Source organism: Loxodonta africana, chromosome 12 (assembly GCF_030014295.1).
Source record: "Loxodonta africana isolate mLoxAfr1 chromosome 12, mLoxAfr1.hap2, whole genome shotgun sequence".
NCBI classification, from domain to species: Eukaryota; Metazoa; Chordata; class Mammalia; order Proboscidea; family Elephantidae; genus Loxodonta; species Loxodonta africana.
In genome coordinates, this window is record NC_087353.1 from 75061143 (window position 1) to 75080804 (window position 19662).

Genomic DNA, 19662 nt, shown 5'->3' on the forward strand with positions numbered 1-19662 from the left:
GTTCTGCATGGCTGGCACCAGGGCTGAAAGCCTGCCAAGGCCTGAGTCAGGATTGGAGCACAGTGAAGAAGGCCCATCCAGCGTGCCTTGCGCATGCCAGCCACCTCAAAAGGTCTGTGCTTGCGCATACCTGTCTGTAAGAACCTTCCATGTAGGTTTATGTACTTACAAATGATGTACACAGATTACTGGCAGTACTAATGTTACAGAATGTCTGTTAATAAAACACACATGTCCAAATTGACCTTTTAAAAAGGCTGATATGAAATATCAATATATAAGCAAGGTGGGATATTTTCTCCCTCTTGCCATCTGCACTGTGAGGCCCCTGCCGCCATATTCCTGGGGGCAGCCAGCAAATCAAACACGGCCCTCTTGGGAACATACTAGGCAGGGAGAAGGAAGGTAATTCAAAATTAGCCACTGAAAATCCTTTCTAGAGGTGGAGAATACTTTGACTCAGCAAGTAAACCTCCTAAATTATGTAATCTGATGCCTGAAGGTTTTTGTAAATCAGGTCATGCCCCCTTTCTGGATGGACACACAGAAAGTATCTCCTATAGGATCAATCCCCAGTGTGGCATCAGCTGGGAGCTCCTTAGAAATGCAGAATCATAGGCCCTGCCCAGACCTGCTGAACTGGAATCTGCCTGTTAACGAGATCCTCAGGTGGGTCGTGTGCACACCAAAATTTAACACACATTGTTCCAGACCAGGGGTAGGCAAACTTTTCCCGTGAAGAACCAGATAGTAAATATTGGAGGCTTTGCAGACCAGACAGCCTCTGTCCTAACTACTGACCTCTATCACTGTAGCAAGAAAACAGCGAGGGACAACATATAAATGAATGGCCATGACTGTGTTCCAATAAAATTTTATTTTCAAAAACAGGTAGTGGGGCCGGATTTGGCCCATGGGTTGTTTGTCAACTCCTGCTCTAGAACTGAAGTTTACTGGTTAGAAAGTAGACAATTTCTTCATTTAACAAATATGATCTTTGCTGTCATTTGGGAGATTGTGGCAATCTCTTTGTGACAGAGTGCTTATTTTCTGGCTTCTTAAAGTTGTATTTATTTCATGATGGTGTAACCTCACACACATATCCACACACTCATACACACTGTGCTCAGGGCAGCCTGAGAACTCAGTGAAGATTGACTGATTGAATCCATCCGTCTGTCCGTCCGTCTGTCCATCCGTCCATCCATCCACATCCTCTTGTATCCTTTAACTTCTTAGATTTTTAAAAAACATTGTTTATTTACCAATAAAACAAAGTTCCTTGCCTCCTCACCACTGTTATAAGAGAAGCGGCATGTATGGCACAGTGGTTAAGTGTTTGGCTGGTAACCAAAACGTCAGCAGTTCAAACCCACAAGCCACTCCACAGGAGAAAGATGTGGCAGTCTGCTTCTGTAAAGATTACAGCCTTGGAAATCCCATGGGGCGGTTTTACTCTGTCTTACAGGGTCACAAAGAGTCGGAATTGACTCCACGGCAATGGGTTTGGTTTTTGGAAATTTTGCTTTTCATACAAGCGTTTAAAACAATACCTGACACATCGTAAGTGCCCAATATATGTTAGTCATCATTAGATCATGGTGGAACTTTCAAAAATACTGTACAGGAAAGTATAAGTTGTGAAATACAATAATCACCCAAAGGATGACCCTACCAAGCTTTAGGGCATTCCTTTCCAGTCTTTTTTCTAGATTTAAGTTTTTAGTTTTTACATAGCTGTGCTCATTACTGAGTTGTTTTAAATGGTACTTCTTTTTTCTCTTTTTTTATTTTGCTTTCAGTGAAAGTTTACAATTCAAGTCAGTTTCTCTTACAAAAACTTATACACACATTGTTATGTGATCCTAGTAGCTCTCCCTATAATGTGACAGCACACTCCTCTCTCCATCCTGTATTCCCATGTCCGTTCAGCCAGCTTCTGTCCCCCTCTGCCTTCTTATCTTGCCTCTGGACAAGAGCTGCCCACACAGTCTCATGTTTCTACCTGAGCCAAGAAGCACATTCCTCACCATTATCATTAAATGGTCCTTTTAACCATAAAAAAAGGGCAGGTGTCCCGCTGGCTCTGGAAGATAGGCCACCCAGAAAGGACAGGAATGCTTCTTTCCCTGCAGTGATTCCCAAGCTTTGGGGAATAAAATATCAGTGCCCAAGATAGCTGCTCCCAGTGCCCTGGGACCCATCACATGTGAGGAGGGCTGGGCAGGGGTCGGTAGGTTCTGTCATGTCCCAGGTAGTGGACTAGAATTCTCAGGGCTTCTGAGGTCTGGCCCGAGCTCAGAGTTGCTGCCCAGAGGAAAAGAACGATGCCTTTGACCCAAGAGACAGAGGACTCAGGACCAGCCCTGGGAAAATAGGAGCGACTTTAAAACTTCACAATTTTTAAATGTTCCCAATTGGCCTCTTTCTTTGAACTCTGGTATCCAGCCCCAAGGACAGTGTTTAGGTGGCCCCTGTATCTCCCTTCTCATCTTCTAGCTCAGGAGGAGAAGGGTGCTAATTAAAAAGACTGGGAAGCCCATGACAGGGCACCTTGGACCCAGGTTTCTATAGAAACCAAGTCATTCCGTCACCTTCCAACACATCTCTCGCTTCTCCTGACAAACTCTATCCCTGGAGATGTGGACGTCTCCAGCATGTGTCCTGTTACTGTTCCCTCTTGTCAACCAACAGACACTGCCTGATAATAGCCACCAGGTACTGAGTCAAGTGCCACGTTAAGACTTTATGAGCATCATCCCAGTGAATCCTCACCTTAGCCCTATGGGATAAGAATTGTTACCTGGTTTTCAGATGAGATAGCCCAGCAGCACAGTTGGCCACAGGGGTCCAGGGTCAGAGACACCTGGGCTCACATTCCAGTTCCATGCTACGATGTGTATCTTCCAGCACCAACTCTAAATGTCTTCTACGGTACCACCTGCAAAGGCAGCACCCCTTCCTCTGACTCTAACCACCCAGAGCTAGGCCAGGGCTCACAAGTTAAAGGGCATAGTCCTCCAGGCTGTCAAGTGTGCCCAAGACCCCAGACACCAGCTGCAAGTTTGGTGGGTCTTTCTGGCATGGCTGCTCCCCACCCAACATGAGTCACTTTATTAGTATAACCTGTCAGGTGTGGTGCAAAGCCCTCCGTGAATAACAAAGAGGGCTGCACCCATTTTATCACCCATCCCACCAAAGACCACAGTCTTCAGTATGGATTACACCTCAACATAAGGAAAACAAAATCCTCACAAATGGGCCAATAAACAACATCACGATAAACAGAGAAAATACTGAATTTGTCAAGGATTTCATTTTACTTGGATCCATAATCAACGCCCATGGAAGCAGCAGTCGAGAAATCAAACGACGTATTGTATTGGGCAAATCTACTGCAAAAGACCTCTTTAAAGTGTTGAAAGGCAAAGATGTCACTTTGAGGACTAAGGTGTGCCTGACCCAAGCCATGGTATTTTCAGTCGCCTCATATGTGTGTGAAAGCTGGACAATGAATAAGGAAGACTGAAGAACTGATGCCTCTGAATTACGGTGCTGGTGAAGAATACTGAATATACCATGGACTGCCAGAATAATGAACAAATCTGTCCTGGAAGAAGTACAGCCTGAATCCTCCTTGGAAGTAAGGGTGGTAGGACTTCATCTTACATGCTGTGGACATGTTATCAGGGGGGACCAGTCCCTGGAGAAGGACATCATGCTTGGTAAAGTAGAGGGTGAGTGAAAAAGAGGAAGACCCTCAAGGAGACGGACTGACACAGTGGCTGCAAAAAAGGGCTCAAATATAGCAACAATTGTGAGGATGGTACAGGACCAGGCAGTGGTTTGTTCTGTTGTACACAGGGTCACTATGAATCGGAACTGTCTTGACGGCACCTAACAACAACCTGCTCTTTTAGTCCCTGTGTTCCCTCTCCTGAATCTGGGCAGGGGCTTGTGACTGCCCTAAGAGAGTATGGTGGAAGTGATACTATGCGACCTGAGTTGTTGGGTGCTGTTGATTCTGACTCATTGTGACCACATGTGATGGAGTAGAACTGCCCCCATAGGGTTTCCGAGGCTGTAATCTTTACAGAAGCAGATCACCACGTCTTTCTCCCGCAAAGCTGTCGGGTGGGTTTGAACTGCCAACATTTTGGTTAGCAGCCGAGTGCTTAACAACTGTACGACAAGGGCTCCTTCTGAGGTGAGATCATAAAAGGGTTACAGCTTCCACCTAGCTGTTTCTTGCTTACCCTTGGACTCTGCCACTATTCTGTGAGGAAGACAAAACTAGTCCGCATGGAAAGACCACATGAAGAGGTCCACATGGAGAGAGATAGAGCCCCCAGATGTTCAATCTCACTGCTAGATGTGAGACTGAACAAACCTTTGGATGATTCCATCCCCCAGCCCTTGAGTCTTCCAGCTGAGGGTCTACCATATTTTTACACAAATAACACGTGTTACACCTTTTTTTGCCAACCGCACAACCCCCTCTCACATTATTATATTATATAACATCATGCACGTTATATGTGTCGATGTGTTATTTGTGGAAAAAATGGGTATCATGGAGCAGATAAGCCATCCCTGCCTGGTCTGAACTCTTGACTCACAAGATCTACGGGCATAATACGTATCATGGCTTTGAGTCACTGGGATGGTTTGTAATGCAGCAGTACTAACTGGAATACTCGCCCGTCCCCTGTACTCCATTTCACAAAGAAAAAGATAACTCAGAATGCATGGCACAAATAAACAATCTTTAATTTCAATAAGTAGCTCCCCATCATACCAGACAATATGCTGTGGAGAAAGATACAGAAGCATCCAACAGAAAGGGCTCTATCCTAACTATACTAACTCCTTAGCACGAGAGAAACGACTTTGGCTCACATACAAACACAGGGAGATCCCCAGAGCATGAGAAGGAAAGAAAGCCTTTGGGATGGGGGTGGGGTGGCCATTTGAATCCATGGCATCAGTCCTCTGCAGGTCTTCGGTGGGTCACAATCACCATGATTTGGTCAAAGCAATGTTAGTGCTGCTCTATCGTATTTTATTTACTTGACACACACACACACTACTGTTAGCGAGGGTGGGATCTTTGACAGACAGGAGGACGCTGGGTGAAATTTCACTGGAAGGAGAGGCAGAGGGAAGGGAGTGTGGCGTCGGGGTCCCAGCCCACCGCCTTGCTCACTGAGAGGACACACAGGCATACACACGTGTTCACCTGTGAGGGCACATGCACAAGAACATACATATACACACCCACGGGGAGTCCCCAGGAATAAGCTAACACAAGGACAAATTCAGTTAAGCCAGGAGAGTTTTCTTACCGTGGGATATTTTTTGTTGCCATTTGATTTCTTCGAATAGTCTATCATGGTCACTAAAGAGAAGACAAAGATACTTACACCTTTGGGGAAAAGTGCCAGGTTTGAAGAACCCCAGGGAATAGCAGCCAGTTCAGAAATTACCCAGTGGGTGTGCGTTTTGGGAGTCGTGGTCAGGGCTCCCACGCATTGGCCAAACTCTTGATAAATTAGTCTTGATGGATGTTGGCACCCTTTGGGAGGCTCTTTCCCTGGCCTGAGGGTTGAAAGTACATTTTGGGGCAGATGTTAAATGGTGTCAATAAGAGCAGGCACTGCCCATAAGTCCTGAAGCAGAACCCACTCAGGTCATGATATATAGATGGGGTTTCCGCAAAGTTCTCAGGCCTTGCTCACTGAGGGTGGCCATACTGTGATCAGTAGTCAGCTTCCTCTCAGATCTGAGAGGATCTGGGGTATGTGTGTATTTTTTTGTGTGTGTCTGTTGTGAGTATGTATGCAAGTGTCGACAAGATAGGTATGTGACACATTTTGTCTTAATTTTCTACCCTTTTTTTTTTTTTTTTTTAAACAAACGAAAGCTGCCTTCCTTGCGGCCCTCAGGTAACCTCCAGTGAGGCGGGAGACACTCGGTCACACTCGGCCCGGGACCTCAGGCTGTGCCACTGCTCCACGGCCGTGCGGTGGGTGTTGAGCATCCGCCGCCAGTGGTTGGATTCCGAGGGACCTGAAGAGTATTGGCCGATGACAATCCTTCCGATGAAGTCATTGCTGCTCTTCATGTTGTGGCCGAACACTGGGGAGCCAGAGGGGCAAGGGCAGGTGGGGAGGAGGGAAGAGGAAGGCAGGGAACAGAACAGGGGGGCAGGGGCAAGACAGAGGCCATTAGTCTATATGTTCCTCAACTTAACATTTGAGGTCCTCACATAGAGGGCGTTTCGTCTAAGTCTTTTAATGCTGAGAATTCCCTGTTCTCCTCCTCTCCTCTCTCTCTGCCTGTTCTCCTCCTCTCCTCTCTCTCTCCCTGTTAGTCTCTCTGCTGCTCACACACACAGGGCACGTTCTCGCCTCACGGCCTTTGCGCTGGCTGCTCCTTCTGCAGATATCTGTATCACCTGCAACATACAACTTTAAACTTGCATCTCACTGCCTCCCTACAATGCCTGCATTGTTGTGATCTGCCATTAAGTCAGCCCCCAATTCATGGCGACCCCATGCACCAAGGAATAAAATGCTGCCCAGTCCTGAGCCATCCCCGTGACTGGTTGCAGACTGAACTGCTGTGTTCCAGAGGTTTTTCATTGGCTGATATTTTTAGAAGTATATCACCTAGTCTCACTCGGCAAGCTCCACTGAAACCTGTTCAGCATCCTAGCAACCAACAAGCCTCCACCGAGGGGTGGTGACTGTGCACTGCACAGCATGCACTGGCTGGGAGTAAAACCTGGGTCTGAACCACTCATGCCATCGAGTGGATTCCGACTCATATGGCCTTATAGGACAGAGCAGAACTGTCCCCTACGGTTTCCAAGGAGAGGCTGGTAGAGTCAAACTGTCGATCTTCGGTTAGCAGCCGTAGCTCTTAACCACTGCGCCACAAAGACTCCTATAAAAACCAAAAAAACCCCATTGCTGTCAAGTCAATTCTGACTCATAGTGACCCTATAGGACAGAGTAGAACTGCCCCATAGGGTTTCCAAGGAGCAGCTGGTGGATTCGAACTGCCAACCTTCTGGTTAGCAGCCGAGCTCTTAACCACTACAGCAACAGGGCTCCTATAAAAAAAAAAAATAGAACGCTATAAATGTACAGTTCTAGTGGAAGACCATAGTGAACCATCACTGTAGTCCAGTTGAGTGGTTACTCCAGGGTCACTCAACCAGGGCACTGCTGACATTTTAGGCTGGACAGTTTTTTGTTGTGGGGGCTGTCCTGTGCATTGCAGGATGTTCAGCAGCCCCTCTGGCCTCTACTGACTAAATGCCAGGAGCATGCCGCCTTGCCCCAGTTGTGACAAACAAAAATGTCATCAGACTCTGCTAACTACCCCCTGGTGGGGGGGAGCAAATTTGTCCCAGGTGAGAACCAAAGGGTTAAGCTGTAGGATCTGGGGCCAGACTAACTGGGTGTGAATCCTGCCTCTGTCATTTGATGAGCTGTGGGAACCTGTGGCCCACAAGGTAACCTCTCTGAGCCTGCTTCCTCGTTGGTTAGATGAGAATCTTAACAGTACTTCACTCCACAGGTCATTGAGAGGTTCCAATGAGGTAACGTACACAAAGCCCTCAGGACATGGAGCCTCACACTGGTAAGTGCTCAATAAATGTTATTCTGCTATTTTTATCCTAAGTTTCTGTCTGTTGACCTTTCATAAAAGAGACCTCATGTGTCTTCTGTTTTACAGGGTGAATGCAAGTTTCCCAAGGCAAATGGCTAAGCAATTTCTCCCACCCCTTGTTGTGATGCATTTCTCTTTGGAAGGCTTCTCTGTTAATTTCAACACAAGCTTAATTTGTGTCTTTCAAGCCTAATGAGATGGTTAACTTGATGTATCTTCCCAGGCAAGTTCTGCCTAATTCTTTATCTGAGCGTGGGCAGTGCAGGTGTGCTGTCTCACTAATGGGAACGCAGGCTGCGTCTATGTTCTAAAAGAAGGGTTACAGGAAGGGAAATATCACAGATTCACCCCGCGTGAGCCAAGCAAAGGTGGGCTCAATCTCAGGAGGGATCCTGATTATCAAATAAACCAGCTAATATATGCAACCAAAAACAGAGCTTGAATGCTAATGAGTCTCTGTTCTCCCCCGTGGGGTCCGCGTCAAGAATTCTAAATGATAAAAATGGGAGGAAAAAAAAGGAAAATTGGAAAAACAATGAAAACCCCATATATCGTCTAAAAACCAAAAAGACGTAGGGTGGATTATGATAAGTGGAACTCTATGCCATCTACATCAAGAGTATTCTGTACCTGCCAGCTCTTTGTGGACAAAAATTGGACAATATATATTTTTTGTACATTTGGTAAAGTGCTTAGTATGCATAGGTAAACAAGAACAACAACGACAACAACAACAAAACACAGTTGCCATCAAGTAGACTCTGACTCACAGTGACCCATATGTGTCAGAGCAGAACTGCACTCCATAGGGTTTTCAGTGGCTGATTTTTGGGAAGTAAATTGCCAGGCCTTTCTTCCGAGGTATCTCTGGGTAGACGCAAACCTCCAACCTTTCGATTTGCAGCTAAGCACATAAAACCTTATTAAAAAGAAAATCTCTTACAGAAGGAAAAAAATCAGGAATGAAATCTTTGTTTAATAAAGGAAATTGCTAAGGTACTCTCTGATGCATTTGAAAAAAAATTTTTTTTTGATAGGTAACATTCGAAACTTTTTTGGATCATGTGATCTAACCAAAGAAGAACAAGGTGCCAGAGTCTCCTTCCCTGTAGATCTAGAATCTAAAAGAAGATACTATTATGAGACCTTCTCAGGTCCCATTTGGTTGTATTCTTTTTAAGCCGAATGTTCTGTCTTCCTCTGCCTTCCCAAAGCTCAAAAATGAAAATGCAGAAACATCTCTAGTAAATAAGTTTTACTTCCTTGAGAAAGGAATTTTAGAAAGGAAATCTCAAACACTCTCATGTACTATTGATGGGGGAGCAAGCCGGGTCAGCTTTTAGGGAGTGTTCACAGTAGCTACTCAAACAAAAATGCTTATACCTTGTGATCCAGCAATTATACTTGTAGAAATTTTCCCCATGGAAATATCTGTACAAACGAGCAAAGATTTACAAACAAAAGTATTCTCTACAGCAGGGGTTGGGAACTATGACCGGTAGGCCAAATCTGGCCCACCAGATGTTTTTAAGTAAAGTTTTATTGGAACATAGCCACGTCCATTTGTTTACAGACTGTCTATGGCTGCTTTCGTGCTTTAAGGGCAGAAGTGAGTAGTCATGACAAAGACCGTGTGACCTGCAAAGACTCAAATATTTACTATTTGGCCTTTACAGAAAGGTTTGGCAAGCCCTGTTCTGTAACATCATAAGAATGGAAAACCAGAGATAACAAAAATGTCCATGAGCAGGCGTAGATGAGGCTGTTGGTGCCCTATCTACTCCGGAGGCTACCTGCATGAAGCCTTTGTGGATGGTTCTTGAACACCCAGACCGGGTCCTCCCTTGAACACCTGCAGCTCCCTGCCCCAGCGTTCCCTGGCTGTGGGTGTGTGCTCACCCTTGCTCAGGTCAGGTTCTACATCTAGGGGTGGTGATATACCCAGGAACAATCCTCAACCAGTAAGTGATGGGGGTGGTGAACGATGCCCCCTCCCCCCAGCTTTCTTGCCCCCCAGTGGGACAGTTCTAAGTCATGTTTCACACAGTCTCTCGGGGAGCCCAGCTGGCGTGACCCCCATTTCCCAGGATGGTTACCTGCTCATTAGCATGCCCTTGACGGGTCCACCTCCCTTTCCTGTTTCACTTCTCCTCTCCCTTATCGAGCTTCCTGGGGTCACTTCCCTAGTAACCTCCTTGCACCCAAGCCATTGCCTCAGGATCAGCTTTGGAAGGAACTCAAAAGAAGGCTGGAGGGGACGTGTCAAATCCTTTCTGATATAATTATACCGTGGAAATCTATGTTGCTGTAAACACAAGGTAACCAGTCGCTGCTGAGTTAGCTCTGACTCATGGTGACCCCACGTGTCAGAGTGGAACTGTGTTCCATAGGGTTTTCAATGGCTGATTTTTCGGACGTAGATCGCCAGGCCTTTCTTCCAGGGGACCTCTGGGTGGACTCGAACCTCCAACTTTTCAGTTAGCAGCTGAGTGTGTTAACCATTTGTACCACCCAGGGACTCCAAAAACAAAACATATAATGGAAAAATCTCTGAGACATATTGCTAGGTGATAAAAGCAAGCTGCAAGAGTATATGCAAACACAATTCCTCTTTGTTAAATAAAAAAGAAAAGAAGTTAATATGAGCATAGAAAACAATGGTTGGTTCACCAAACTGTTGAGAGTGGCTCTCTCTAGGGCGGGGAAATGGAGGGAATTATTCACGTTCTGTATTATGTAAGTACATAGAGTTTGAATTTCTTGCAAGTACATATTATTTTAAAAGGAAAAAATCAGTTGATATTAGAAAATCCACATCTAGCTCACCAGAAGGAGAAGAACACTGAAAGGAAGTCTTAATATGCTACACTCCTTATCCAAATATGCAAAGTAACTTGGCTGCTGAGTCATTTGGCCTCAAAAGGTGGGAGCTCCTACATGATCCAGCCTCTCTGCTGGGAAGCAGTTGCTGCTATGGCCATCTGAGTTCACTGGCAGGCTGTAGCATTTGCAAAGAAGTTGGTAAAGTCATTGGCATGAGAAACAGCCTGCTAAAAGTGAAATATTTAAAATGCAAATTCTAATAAGCTCCAGCTGAATACAACCAACAGCTTCTGTTATGAAAGTTGCCTGGGAGAATATCAAGACTTGCCGTCACTGTAAGTTCTCAGGAATGTGTTGCTGGAGGGAACAAAGAATTCCGACTGGGTCCACGCAGCATCTAGAAAGGGGCTTGGAGACACTGGGCCCAGATACCCCTGTCGCCTCCCTTTTATAGATAAGGAAACCAAGACACACAGCTCCCAAAAACACACAGCTAGTTGGTGATAAAACTAGAAGTACTGCAGCAAAAAATTTGTAAAGGAAGCCAAATCCACACAATTAGATCCCTAAATTCCTCCTCTTTGGAAACACTCACAACTAGAAATTTTGTTATAAGGTACCCCCCAAAATTCCTGCTGATTGTTATGAGGGCTGAGTTTTAATACAGTCACTAATATGTTACTGGACAATGTTTATACACTGTTGTTAGCTGCCATTGAGTTGGCTCCAACTCATGGCAACCTTATGTATGGCAACAAAAAGTTGCCGGGTCCTACGCCATCTTCAAGATCATTGAGTTGAGTCCATCATTGAGGCTATTGTGTAGTGCCTTCCAACTTAGGGGGCACATCTTCCAGCAATACAGCAGACCATATTCTGTTGTGATCAGTAAGGTTTTCATTGCCTAATTTGAAGAAGCAGCTTGCCAGGCCTTTCTTCCTAATCTGTCTTAGTCTGGAGTCTGAGGAAACCTGTCCACCATGGGTGACCCAGCTAGAATTTGAAATACTGGTGGCATAGTTTCCAGGATCCTAGCAACAAGCAAGCCACCACAGTATGACAAACTGAGAGACGGATGGTATATATATATACTCTAATTGTACCTTAGTCATCTGGAAGCAACCTTCCAACAATTTGTACAATCCAGAGTGTGGCAAAAAAGCATCTAAACAGTCAGAAGAGATGTCACGAAGCCTGTGCACAAAATTCACCAGGATGACTTCTCAGGCTTTCTTAGAACTGATTTACTCTTCATGGATTTAGACATCATTCAAATAAACGTGGTCATCTGGTTGCCTCATCCAGAGTAATTTAATTTAGTGGATTGTGACCACCAGACAGATACAATAACTCCAAAAAGTACAGTAGAACAGAGCCATTTGGTGAAGGGCCAAGCCATCCTCTACTCCTACACAGAGCTAAGAGATATTTGCTGTGTGATCATGTATTTTTATAATTATGACTCTGAATCAATAAGAGAGTTCAATGTTCTGTTTCAAGGGTCAAAGAAAGGGTAAAAAGTTTTAAACACAGTTATATTTTTTAAGTTTCGTTTCAGAGGAAAACTTGCAGTAATTGGAAAATTCACTCACACAAAGCCCTTTTAATGCCCCCTCCCCGAACGACTGGAAAGTAGAGTAACCACCTTCCCCAGAAACGTGCTCTGTTACGTGGTCACACTGTGTTTGCTCCCTCACCTAGATGAATCCCAAGCCTTCTGAGGCCACAGTCCACTCTTTCTGTGAACATGAGAGCACACCCCAAATCCAGTTCCCATCCTAACACTGCATGGAAGTACCCTGCGTATTACAACTCCTGGACACCTAGAACCAACTTGATGCTAAAGAATTATCAGCATATCTCATATCTGTCTACTTCTGTAGAGCCAGTCACTGGGGCATTTCAGGTTAGGTCAACACAACTGGCAGAACAGAGCATGAGAGGCACCCACCAGGAGGGCTCCAAGATCAGGCTTTGAAGGAGTATGGATAGTAACACTGCTGCTGGTTATTAAGGACCTACTATGTGTCTTAGGCAGTGGTGGTCCAGTAGCAGAACACTAACCTTCCATGTGGGAGACCCAGGTTCAATTCCTAGCCAATGGGCCACAAGTACAGCCACCACTCGTCTGCCAGTGGAGGCTTGCACGTTGCTATCATGCCAAACAGGTTTCAGTGGAGCTTCCAGCTAAGGTGGACTAGGAAGAAAGGCCTGGCAATCTATTCTGAAAATCAGCCCATGAAAACCCTCTGGATCACAATGGTTGGATCTACACTTATTATGGGGATGGCGCAGGACAGGCCGGCATTTCATTCTGTTGCGCATGGGGTCACCATGAGTTGGAAGGCTGATTCATTGGCAGCTCAGAACAACAACATGCGTAATACCCGGGGCTAAGTTTTTCACATGTATTAACTCAATGAATCTTCACATTAACCCTTGAGTGCAAAGTTTCTCAACCTCAGCACTACTGACATTTTGGGTCAGACCATTCTGTGTTGCGGGGCTTGTCCTGTGCATTGTAGGATGTTTAGTAGCGTCCTTGGCCTGTACCCACTAGATGCCAGTAGCATCCCTGCCCTCAGTTGAGAAAACCAAAAATATCTCCAGACGTGGCCAAATGAGAACTCTAAGGCAGTGCTCCAGGGTAGTTGCTATCACCGGCCCATTTCACAGCTGGGGAGACTGAGGCCAGGAGCGGTGAGGTGAGATCAATGCTCCCAGCACATTCTAGCTTCCCTGAGAGTCCGGGGAAAGTTGAGGCCTTCACACGTTGATATTTGCTGTAAAACAAATTTGTTCTTCACCACAGGAGCTAAACTCCTGGTTGCTAATTTAGTTTGCCAAGGCAGACAGTTCTGGAAGAAGAGCTGAATGACTTAGCAAGTGGGTGTGATAAACACTGCAAATTAAAAAAAAAAAAAAACTGATCTTTGCAGATGGAGCAGGCTCAACAGCTCCGTGCTTTGCATGTGAGGTTCACAGGCACTGATGGACTTCTGCGCCTGAGGCCCTCCCTGTCCCACATATGTGGCTTCGAGCCTGACAGCATAGTACAGAGACACCCCCAGACAATGGCCGGAACCCCAACACCCATGACTGACCCCTGCAATCCACCTCTTGTGTGCTGGGTTGAGCTGCCCCCCACAACTCCCATTTCTGAAGACGTCCCCTAAGCCAGCAAGGCCCAGCCCGGGCTGTTTCACAAAACCAGTAGAACCAGTTGCCATCAGGTCAGTTCTGTGACTCACGGCAACCCTATGTATGTCAGAGTAGAACTGGGCTCCCTAAGGTTTTCGGTGGCTGATTTTTCAAAAGCAGATTGCCAGGCCTTTCTTCTGAGGTACTTCTGGATGGACTTAAATCGCTAACCTTCCAGTTAGCAGCCAAATGTCAACTGTCTGCACCATCCATGGACTCTGGGCTCTTTCACAGTCTCCCCTAATCCTTCACCTTGGAATGATCCCCCACACTTCACTAGAATGGTCATGAGTTATCTTAAATTTTGGATAAGACCCAAAACCGTCTTTCCCTCTCTCCTCAACAGGCCAGCTCTGACACCCCCTCTCCTCACAAAGGCAGCATCTATTTACAACTTTTCCAAAACTTCCTCAGACTATTAAAAAAACTAAAAACCAAACCTGTTGCTGTCGAGTCGATTCCAACTCATAGCAACCCTAGAGGACAGAGTAGAACTGCCCTCAAAGAGTTTCCAAGGAGCACCTGGTGGATTCAAACTGCTGACCTTTTGGTTAGCAGCCATAGCTCTTAACCACTATGACACCAGGGTTTCCATCCTCAGACTACAGTACTCCCTTTTTTTTCCTTCCTCTTCCTGAGCCTGGAGCTGCCTCAGGCTTTCCTTAAAACAAGGTAGATCATATCCCATCCTGATGCCTTCATTTCCACACATATAAAATGGATTTTAAGGCCCCTTCCAGTTCTGACATTTCATTAGTTCTAAGGTTTGTCCATGACTTAAGGGTGGTGCTTTTGAAGCCTTCTTGGTTCATTTTGTGATTCACAGCAGCTGCTCAGACAGAAGTTTTTCCTCAACTTTTTTCTTTCCAACAGTAATAATGGCAATTTTGATAACAGTATTATACTCATTAAAAATAAGCAATAACGAAATTCTGAGTTCTGTGTGCCAGGCATCAACCATGGTCTTTTATGTACATTCATTTTTTTATTTAATCCACACCACAACCCAGTAGCTCGGCTAGCAACACATTAATATACACATTTTGCAAACAGGCTCGAAGGGCCGAGTGGTTGCGTGCCCAAGGTCACACAGCCAGCATGTGGCAAAGCAGAAACGGAAACTCAAAGCTCAGCATCCTTTCTCCTTCTCCAGTCTCAAAAGAAGAGTGAACTCCCATCCATCCCCCGTCTCCAGACCCCCACAGGTAACGTGGACAAGACAGTAGTGGAAGTACATTTGAAGTGTGTGTGTTTGAGGAGGAGTTAGATCCTCAAACCAACATGTAAGGCAAAAGGTGCCAACAGTCAGAACGACCCTCTGAAAATCCCTCACGGAGGCACCATGTTGGAGACCTTCCCAGCATCTCTCTAGCAACCAGCACAGTTGGGCTGGCTTGCAACATTTGAGCGGATTGTCACTTCTACAGTTGAGCAGCTGATGAAGGCATGGCCTTATGTTTAAGGACTATGTGATATGAAAATATAATAATAGTGTCCAAAACTTTACATAGTTGCTTCTTATGTGCCTGTCCCTGTCCCATGGACTTTAAACCAGTTGCAATGGAGTTGTCTTCAACTCATGGTGACCCCATGTCTGTCAGAGTAGAACTGTGCTCCATAGGGTTTTCATGGAAGCAGATTGCCAGGTCTTTCTTCTGAGGTGCCTTGGGTGAACTGGAAACCCCAACCTTTCAGCTAGCAGCAGAGTGTGTTAACAGTTTGTCCCTGTGGACTTTAAATGCACTCAATTATTTAATCCACACAACAACCCTATGAGGTAAGTACTACTGTTATCTCCATTTTATTATCTCCTTGAGCCTAGGGGTCACACACTGGTGTCATGGGCGACCTTCCTGAGAACGGACCTGGAGATAGCCCTGAGCAGGCCCTGGAACTAGGCTTCCTGGGCCATTTGGATGAGAAATTCTGGGATGCCAGTACCCACAGTGTGGTACAGAAAGGGAGATGTGGGCTCCCAGTGGGCATGTCTCTTTGGATCCTTGGATCCTTACCCCAAGGACTCCTTCCCATTTAAAGCACAAGACCCAGGGTAGTGGCCCCTCTTGCCCAGGCTTATGGGCAAGACTGGCTTAGAATGAATTGGTGAATCCCCTTAATGCAGTGGTTCTCAACTGGGGCCAATTGTGCCCCTCTCAGAGGACATTTGGCAATGTCTAGAAATATTTAGGAGTCCCTGGGTGGCACAGATGATTAAGGGCTTGGCTATTAACCAAGAGGTTGGCAGTTTAAACTCACTCAGAGGTACCTTGGAAGAAAGGCCAGGTATCTGCTTCTGCAAAATCAGCCATTGAAAACCCTGTGGAGCAGTTCTCCTCGGACACACAGGGGCTCACCATGAATCAGAATCAACTCGACAGCAACTGATGTGTTTTTTTGGTTTGGGGGAAACATTTTGGTTTGTCAAAACTGGTAACTATGAATGTGACCTAATTTGGAAATAGGGTCTTTTGTTTTTTAAGATGGAGTCGAGTGGGTCCCACCACCCATCTGTCAGTTTGTCACACTGTGGTGGCTTGCGTGTTGCTATGATGCTGGAAGCTTTGCCACGGGTATTTCAAATACCAGCAGGGTCACCCATGGTGGACAGGACTGTCTTAGCCTGGAAATGGAGCTTCCAGAATAAGACAGACTAGGAAGAAAGGCCTTGCTTCCAAGGGAGCTCTGGGTGGATCTGAACCTCCAATCTTTCAGTTGGCAGCTGAGCATGTTAGCCGTTGGTACCACCCAGGGATTCCCTGTCTGGGGCAGTGGTGCTCAAAGTGTGGTCCCCAGATTACCTCCAGATCACCTAGAAACCTATTAGAAATGCACATTCTCAGGCCCCGCCAAGAGCTTCTGATCAGAAACTCTGGGGTCGGGCCCAGCAATCTGTTCTAACCAACTCCAGTTGATTCTGAGGCAGGCTGCAATTTGGTCCTCAGCCTGGGCAGCTTTTAAAGCTATGATGTGGGGAGAAGGGTATCCCCAACCATTTGAATCAGTCTCCGGAGGTGGCATCCAGTCATCTGTATTTGTTAAAAGCCTCCCCAGGTATCTCTAATGTGCATCCAGGGTTGATACCCACGGAAACAGATCGCCAGGCCTATTTTGTTTTTCACTTTGTTTTTGTTTATTTATTACTGAACTTTAGGTGGTTTACAGAACAAACTAGTTTCTCATCAAACAGTACACACATTGTTGAATGACATTGGTTAACAACCCCATGACATGTCAACACTCTCCCTTCTCAATCCTGGGTTCCCTATTACCAGCTTTCCTGTCTCCTCCTGCCTCCTTGTCCTTCCCCCAGACTATTGTGCCCCTTTAATCTTGTTTTGTTTTATGGGCCTGTCTAATGTTTGGTTGAAGCTTGAGACTACCAAGATGCCCAGAGTGACCCTGAACAAGTGTGGGAGAGGAACTCACCCACAGAGAGCCTACAGGCTATCTCTCCTCTGCTTCTCTAGCCCAGTAAAAGGAAGCAGAATAAGATCCGAGAACAGACACCTAGTGAGAACCTTGACAGCCATGTCAGTGGACATTATTCTGGGCCTGGTGTATAACTCAGGACCCTAAAGGAAGTGGCACCAGATAAGCCTTGAAGACCCTCCTGTGGTCAGCATGGGGCAGCTGCTCATGAAGACAGAGGGGAAGCCATCCATGCTCTTTGGCCCATCCTCCTGACTCTTCATCCACCTGTTGGTTTTGTCTTGCCCCGTAAATGCTCTTGCCTAAGGCCATCTCTAGGTCCCTGGGTGGTGCAAGCAGTTTGCACTGAACAATTAACCTAGAGGTTGGCAGTTTAATCCCACCTAGCAATGCTGCAGGGGAAAGGCTTCTGCTTCTGTAAAGACTTTAAAAACCCACTACCATCAAGTTGATTCCAACTCATGACAACCCTACAGGACAGAGTAGAGCTGTCTCATAGGGTTTCCAAGGCTGTAGTCTTTATCGAAGCAGACTGCCATGTCTTTCTCCCACGGAGTAGGTGGTGGGTTTGAATTGCCACCCTTTCACTTAGCAGCCAGGCACTTAACCACTGCACCCACCAGGGCTCCTTTTGCCAACAAAACTCTAAGGAATAGTTCTACTCTGCAACACCTGAGGTCGCCACAAGTCAGAATCAACTTAACGCCAGCAGGTGTGGTTTTGGGTTTAAGGCTGTCTCTGAAAAACTGATTTCCATTATAAGTCAACTATATTCTGTCCTGCTTTAATGAGGGGGAGGGTGTGCAAAAACCCAGGGAAGCAGTTTTCATGTAGTCTTGCAAACAAGAAAACAAAGAAAATTATACCCATAAAACACCTACTGTGTGCTAAGTCCTCACATGCCTGCTGTCTCGTCTCACCTATTTTGTTCAATTCTGTTTCCTCAGTGCCTAAACAGCCCTGGGCACATAGTGGGTGCTCAATAAATACTTATCATCTAAGCTCCTCACCAAGGTGCCCTGGTGGCACAATGGTTAAAGCCTCTGGGTGCTAACTGAAAAACGTCGGCAGTTGGAACTTACCAGCCACTCCACAGGAGAAAGCTGTGGCAGTCTGCTTCCGTAAATATTACAGCCTTGGAAACCCTATGAGGCATTTCTACTCTGTCCTATAGGGTGGTTATGAGTTAGAATTGACTTGATAGCAATGGGTTTGGATTAAGGTCCTGACCACGGCCCCTACTTACTGCCCTGACTTCACTGCATAGTAAATTCACACCCCTCATTAACTATGCTCTGGTCACTCTGGCCTTCTTTTTCTTCCTTGAATAAAATAAGCTCATTTCTGCCTCAGGGCCTTTGCACTTGCTGTTTTCCCCTGCCCAGAATGTTCCTCTCCCCCATCTTTGCACAGCTGGTCCTTTCTCGGCATATACTATCTAGTTTAAAGTAACACTCCAGGTCCTCTCTGCTGTCTTACTCTATTATTTGAGTGTTTATTTATTTATTGTTTGTCTCACCCCAACTAGGATGCCAGCACCATGAAAGGATAGGTTATTTCTTTCTGCTACTTTCTCCAAGAACTAGAGCACCACCTCAATAAATATTTGAGGCAGTATATAATCCAGGGATTTAGGAGCCCAGATTCTGGATCCAGAATACCTGGGTTTGAATCCTGACTTTAGGACCTTGGGCAAGTTACTTACTCTGTCGTTGCTCTAGTTTCCTTATCCATAAAATGGTAATAACTATGATTCCTACGTCACAGTGCTGTTATCAGGATTAAGCGGGTTAACGCATGTGAAACACTGGGAACTGTGCCTGGTACGTAGAAGCACTGCATAAGGGTTTCCTGTTATTGTTAAATACTGAATGAACCACGCTTTGAGGGTGACTTTATAGGCATTTGCTAGATGGGAAGCTGGGCTCAGAGAGTAGAAGGTTCTGCTCAAGATGGTACGGCTACAAAGCTTTGGAAATGTGGTTTTCCAGCTCCTAAGCCAAAGCTATTTTCACTACAGCAAAAGGTTTCCTAGAGATGGAGGCAGACGGCAACACTAAGCTTGTGCCCGTAGGCCCTGGCGGTGTAAAAGTTAAGCCTTCTCCCGCTAACTGGCAGCTCTGGGCTGGTAAAGTCAGAACGAGGTGATGGACAGAAGGCCTATCTCGGAAGGACACTCTTGGTTTGTGATTTTATTCCATGCACAAGTCTTCATCTGGAACCCACCTAGATGGTGATCTTGGCTGCAGAGCCAAGGCAAGGCTGAAACCGGACCTCTGCTGGCTCCCCCTTCCCACCCCATTTAGTCTGGGCCCTGTAGGGACAGGTGTGGTTGGATAAATCCTCAGCTCCCTAATGCCTCCCCCATGGGGATTTGCCTAGAACGAATCTCCATGCAGAGGCACCACAATCATTAAACAGTCATTCAGATGGAATAAAATCCCCAGGGACCCTGGCGGCTGGCCTGGTCTCCAAAGGCTGCCATTGGAACCCAAAATGAATGTGAAAGGCCCAGCCAAGCTTAACATC